This window comes from Prionailurus bengalensis, chromosome C2 (genome assembly GCF_016509475.1).
Source record: "Prionailurus bengalensis isolate Pbe53 chromosome C2, Fcat_Pben_1.1_paternal_pri, whole genome shotgun sequence".
NCBI lineage: Eukaryota > Metazoa > Chordata > Mammalia > Carnivora > Felidae > Prionailurus > Prionailurus bengalensis.
This window is the reverse complement of record NC_057350.1, coordinates 123,575,366-123,582,241: the sequence shown is the minus strand read 5'-3', so window position 1 is coordinate 123,582,241 and position 6,876 is coordinate 123,575,366. Positions and strand designations below refer to the sequence as shown.

Below are 6,876 nucleotides of genomic sequence, written 5' to 3'. Positions count from 1 at the left end.
AGTTAAGCTTCTGACTTTGGCTCAAGTCATGATCTCATGGTTTGTGGGTTTGAGCCTCGCAGGGGGTTTGGGCTCTGTGCTGACAGCTCAGAGCCTGGAGCCTGCTTTGGATTCTGGGTCTCCCTCTTTCTCTGCCCCTCCCCCACTCTCACTCTGTCTCTGCCTCTCAAAACAATGAGAAAACATTTAAAAAAAAATTGAAAGACTTCCAGCAGCAGCATTTAGAGCAGCCGAAGCAAGATGGGTCAAAGTCAGAGTGGTGATCATGGCCCTGGAGGTGGCAAGAAGGATGACAAGGACAAGAAAAAGAAATACAAACCTCCTGCACCAACTAGAGTGGGGAAAAAGAAGAAAACAAAGGGACCAGATGCTGCCAGCAAGCTGCCACTGGTGACACCTCACAGTCAGTGCCTGTTAAAATTACCAAAGTTAGAATTAAAGACTATCTTCTCATGGAGGAAGAATTCATTAGAAACCAGGAACAAATGAAGCCTTTAGAAAAAAAGCAAGAGGAGGAAAGATCAAAGGTGGATGATCCGAGGGGGACCCCAATGTCAGTAGGAATGTTGGAAGAGATCATTGATGACAATCATGCCATTATGTCCACACCTGTGGGCTCAGAACTCTACATCAGCATTCTTTCCTTTGTAGACAAGGATCTGCTGGAACCAGGCTGCTCAGTCCTGCTCAGACACAAGGTTCATGCTGTCATAGAGGTGTTCAGGGATGACACAGAGCCCTTGGTCACAGCAATGAAGGTAGAGAAGACCTCCCAGGAAATCTATGCAGATATGGGGGGGTTGGACAACCAAATTCAGGAAATTAAGGAATCTGTGGAGCTTCTTCTCACTCATCCTGAATATTATGAAAACATGGATATAAAGCTCCAAAGGGGTCATTCTCTATGGTCCACCTGGCACAGGTAAAGCCTTATTAGCCAAAGCAGTAGCAAACCAAACCACAGCCAGTTTCTTGTTTTTAAAAAAAATTTTTAATGTTTATTAATTGAGAGAGGAGAAAGAGAAAGAGAGCACGAGAAGGGGAGGGACAGAGAAAGAGAGGGAGACACAGAATCCAAAGCAGTCTCCCACAGCCCAGTGAAGAGAAATTCTGTATGGCTCTCTAAAGCCAACCAACTTTGGAGCCACTCTAGAAAAATAACCCAGAAAACTACTAGACAATCAAGGCTACCGCCTAGTCAGTCAAATGCATACACTTTAGACCTGCATAAAGGAAGCCAACTCACAATACTCTCATGAAATCAGCAAAGTGCAAAGACGTCCCTGAGGACTCAGCCTGCCTTGTCACACCTGCCTACTCTCCCCAGGTGCTCAGATTTCTCACATTTCAATCCTTTTGTTCTTCTCTACCATGGCAATAGACTCTCAGGAGAAAGGGCTATCAGGAATTTACTCTGTCAAAGGTTTGAAACCTTAACTTAGTTTTTAATAGTAAGATGAAAGACTTCTCCTCTGCAGAAGGAATTTCCAGCATCAGAGAAAAATGGGGGGCTTCCTAGAGCTCATCCAAGCAAATAGTGAGGCCCTTTTCTCTTTTTTCTCACAAAGGAAATGTTCAGTGTCAACCAGAGATTTCTTCCCCCAGAAATGTATTTCCATTTCAGGCATCTTCAGCTGAATGAAGATTCTGCTAAAGATCTGTCTTCCCCCCTCCATCTCTTGTTGCTGCCAACACCTGCTATGCTTGCTTAACAACCCATGGCATCTGGGACTCCAGCTGTAGGAGTGGCAGCCTTGGGGAGCCAAGGTAAAGAGGACAGGTGTAAAGCAAGGTCCGAAAGACTTTGTGATCCAAATCCAAAATCTGGACTCTCCTTGCCTTACAGGGGCCCCATCAGTGGCTTTCTGCCTGGCTGTTGGCCTCATCCCCAGCCATGAAGGCAGGAGGGAAGAGCCAAAGCTCACCCAACCCCCTGCCACTTCCAGGCACCCATCCTCCTTCCATATGGCTCTTAACTCATTCCTTGACAGGTTTGATAGATCATGGACAATACTGAGAGACTGCAAAACACTTTAAATTCAAGGAAAATAAGAACTAATAGCAATATTTGGGAGACCAAAACAGGCCAGAGAGGGAAATAATTCAGGGCAGGGAAGTCTCCCAGGTGACCTCTAAATCATACCAAATAGGCAATGATATCTCTTCTTTGTATGTGTTCTACTGGGCAAATACATTGTCCTTCAAGCCTTGTCTGTTTTTACTGAAGGACAATTGAGGGATTCACTTTAATCAAGGTTCCCAAGATGCACTGCTTCTGGCCACCCACCAGATGACTCCTCCAGGCACATTGCTCTCCATGCCCTTGAGCCCTTCCAGAGTCAGATCTGTGTAGCTATGCATGGCCTCAGGATATGAGTCGTTAGGAGTCTCATAAGGACTGTGGGACTTGGCACCTATGGTAGGGGTTTGCGTTTTCCAAACCCAGCCAACCCTGCAAAGATTGGCTGTCACTAATTTAGAAACTTTAGCAGGTGACTTTATCTTCCTAAACCTTACTTTTCCCATGGGAAACCTGGGAATAATGCCTCTTAGAGATTTTGAAAAACTACTGAAATACATATGTAAAATGCATACCACAGTGACTATTATATATCAGGCACTCAATAAATGTACCTATTCTTATTGTTATTTACAGTAATATTAATACAAATTCATGCTGCTAATTTATAGATTATGGTCTAAAATCATAATCTACAGCTATCTGAGAAGAGTAATGACCCACAAAACTCTCTTTTTATGTGTTGCTATTAAACATCTCCCAGCCCTTTGAATATGGAGCAATGTTTTACTTTGTTTGCTCTTCAACACTCACAAATATCTACCAAGTGCTTGCTGTGTGCAGGAAACACAACAAGCTCAAAGTATTGAGCTTGCCCTCAAAGGAATTACCACCTCAGTGAGGAGTCAAGAAACAACAGTACTGAAAAAGGTGGATCACACTCACATCCCTCAGTGCTCACTGGGTCAAAAGCATTTCCAGAATTCAGAGGTCTTTGTCCTTGGGACAGGAGATGGCACAAAAAAAAACCTCCTGGCAACGGGACCTTGAAGAAAGGGTAAGTTATGAATATGTGGAGAAGGGTAGAGGTGTCCTACATCAAGACCTTGGTGCAAACAGAAGAATTCTTGGGAATTTATGCAGGAGACATTTTCTCTATTTGTCCTTAGCTCCTTTTCTGTCAGACACCAAGATGGCACAGGGGCCGGGGTGCCTGGTGAGCGCCACAGTTCTGTAAATCGGCACCGCAGTGAGCTGTGTGAGAAGCTCAGTCTGCAAGCTGATTGGCCAATTTGTGCAGAAACTACTCCTTCCAAAATGCCTAGCCCTTCTTAGCCAGCTGAGTGAAGGAAATGTCTTGGAATTTGCTTTCTGAAACAGATTTTCTCAATTCAAATTAGCTACAGTGGTGTTGTTAATCCCCTTGTTATGGGATTAGAATGCATTACTGCATTGAGATTAGAACCTGACAGATATGTTGGAGGAGTTTGGATTCAACTCAAAGTTCCAAGCATGTGGGCTCCCCAACAGGCTCTGTGGTCTTTGGCTGGAACAATGGTGCCACCTAGTGGCCAAAAGGGTCTCCATTTGGAAGGGTTTCTTTTTGGGCACATTTCAACTCTTGAGGCCTTCTGTGTGCTGGGGCCAGAAATGCAAGGATGACTAAAGTAAGCTAACTCTTCCCTCAATGGGGCTTGCAGGTTGGGACTCACTAGTCCAGATCCCATAGGCTCTATCAAATTCAGCCCCAGGGACTGCCTGGTGGGCAGCATGAGCTAGCCTGTCTGAACCCCAGAGCTGACTTTGAGGTAGATGTCTACAGAGTAGGACTTCAGCTTTTATAAAGTGGCCTCTTGGATCCACCTACTCTCTAGTGCCTTAATTCCCTTTCACAGTTGAGAAAACCTGTTTCTATGCCTACACATTTATTCAGCATATACTTACCATTTGCTTCTATGAACCACACACTATACTTAGGACTAAGACATAGAAATGTTTAAAGACCAACCCCTACCTTTCACACATGGCCAAAGAGATAAAGACAGGCCCTCCCACTATCCCCTGCAAGAAACTTGGAGCCCTCTTCCAGGCTACCAAAGCCCTGCATCACCTTAGCCCTGCATCACTTTCCATCCCACGTCACCAAAACAACACTGACTCTGCCCCACTCTTTGCTGTTCCTTTCTGGGCCCAGCCCTACCACCATGCCTTTTCATGGCTCTCCACCTGAAGGAAATTATCTTTCCTCTCTCTTCAAGGATGGTTGTGCTGAAGGCTCTGGGCAGGGAAGACCAACCTACCACAGTCAGAAAAAAATGACTTCCAACAGCACATACTGACATGAGCAGCTGCAAATAGGCTGCAACTCCAGGTGGACCTGTGGAGAACAGAGACAGCAGCCCCAGAGACAGAGATAGAGAAGGGGGTGTCCCACAGACTAAGGCTCTCCAGTTCCACTCAGGGACTATAGAGGGGTTGGGAATAACAAGAGGGTTTGCATCCAGCAGCTACTAACCATGAGAAAATGGGAGGACCATGTGTTTTGCTCTGAAACTCAAGAGGGGATAGGAAAGGGAAAGAGGGGCAGATGGTAAGGGGTGAGGGGACTCTGTGGGGTGAAGAATGAGTGGAAATGTCCCTGGATATGATGACCACAGATAGTTTAAGTGTAGGAGTGGCTAATGTTAAACCCTAGACTATCTGTGTCACTGGATGGAAACGCATCTTCAACGTACCTCCAAATCCTCCAGGAAGGCAACTACATTCACATTAGCGTGAATAGGTTTGATTTAAAGTCTGACATTACCTAAGAAATGTGTTTCCAAGTCCATGTCAATGTTGTGCTGCATGGAGAAAGTATCCAGAGGCCCAAGAACCTGAGTGACAAGGAGACAATGGGCACATAAGCCCCCTGGAAATGCACAACATCCTGAGGAGGGCTATGAGCTCCCACAAGGCCTGGAACACATTCTAAGCCAATCCAAGGTCCTAGAAGCCAAGAATCCTAGAAGATAGCAGATTCACCCATATTATTTGTACAACCTTTCCCAGATGCAGACATTCTGGGCCCATTTTCCTGTCTATCATTTCTGCTTTATCCTTGCTGACAACCTCATCTCGAGATGTGTTGCTATGTGAAGGGACTACCGTGGTGTTATGAAATCAATAAAGGCTTTAGAACAAGAAATATGGGGATGCCAGTCCTGTTTCCATTCATCCTGTCTACATGGCCTTAGCAAATTGCTCAACCTGTATGAGCCTCAATTCCACTTCTGTAAGATGGGGTTGCTAGAAGGCTGAGAGGTAATGTACAGAAGCAATGTTTTTGATGGACAGCAGTTTCATCATTGTGGCTGGAAGCTCCTGGTTTATGGTGAATACTACCTAGTGAGGATCCAGTCCAAGGAGGGAAAAGGGGACTGGGTTTGGAGGAAGAGGTGATGTCCCCAAAATTAAATCAACAGTACAAGGTCTAAGAATGCGGTGGCAAGCATCTAGGTAGGTCTGGTCACAGCTCCACATGGAATCAGAAATACATGATCTCTGTCCGTCATAATCCCCTTTTCATAAGTAGGTATTTACGGGTTTCATTGTCAGAATTTGAATTTCAACATGGCAGAAGTCACTGAGCTTGTTATCCATTTATGGCATGAATCTGAGCTCTCCCTAGCAATGTAATGCCTTTCTAGAAATTGAGCCTTCCTCCGCCACCCATATGGTTGCAGCAGAAGTTTGGTGTGATGATACAAACCACCCCCTACCTACCATGGACTGGTCTAGGGAAGGGCATTGCATTTGGGGAAGACGTCAGACTCTTTCTGGGTATCTGATGGTGGTGACCATGAGACCACCATGAGAACTGGGAAAGAAGAAGGCTGGGCCACAGCAAGACAGAAGAACGAAGAGCAACATGAATAAATGACACAAAGTAAAGATTCCCAGCTCAGGATAACACTCCAAGCCAGCTCTGGTCCCACTTCCTGGCTTTATCTCTAACACTGAATTCAGCAACACATCCTGAAATTCTTGCAAGTTCTTTCTCACTTGAAGTAGATGGAGTGAGTTTCCACAGCCAACATCCAGAAGAGGCCCAACTCACATGCAAAGCAAGGTTTCATTTAGAGGAGAGGTGGGACAATGATGTTGAATGTGTGTCCCCCCAGATGATGAAAAGCTGCCCCCAAGCTCAGCAGTTTGAGAAAACCCACTCTGGGTATTGTACACCTGCAAAGCTGATGCTTCCCCCGGATGATAATTTCACTCAGGCACAGCAGTAACATTTTACTATTTAATGGGCTGCTTGTAGAGATTTCCTTCCACAATGAGAACGTTTCCTATTATAGGAACAAAATGAAAAAGGAGTCATTCATTCCACATGAAAAACAGGGACTTTAAAAAATGGAAACACTGTCAATCATGCTGAATCACAAGCTGTGATTAGAGCCCCTAGACTTTTTCCCATTAGTGTGAACACATTTGATTTTAGCCTAACACTGAGCCTGTATTATAGAACATCTGATATATTCAGCTTTGAACATAATGCCAAACATGTCTTAAATGTAAAATACTTATCACCCAAGTTCAAGCAAATTTAGGTCTTTTATTCATGAAACAGTCACAGCACCTCATTTACAACCTTAACTCAAAACTAGGTCTTCCTAATCAGGGAAACGAAGATAAAGCTGGAGTCTATTATTGTTCTGCTGGTGCCTGAAGTATTGTCTGTGAAAGAGAAGCCAGACACTTCTGGAAAAGGCAAGTTTCTCTTCCCAGCCCACACTTCTGTGGCCAGCGATGGATTCATCTTGCCGTATCATTTCAAACAATGACAGAGCCCCCTGGGCTAGGTGCTGGAA

At 44.9% G+C, this 6,876-nt stretch overlaps 1 pseudogene; it reads left to right on the top strand.

The window, feature by feature from the left end:
* Positions 1-230: 230 nt before the first annotated feature.
* LOC122491028 lies at positions 231-2,236 on the top strand (annotated as a pseudogene).
* The last annotated feature ends 4,640 nt before the right edge of the window (positions 2,237-6,876 follow it).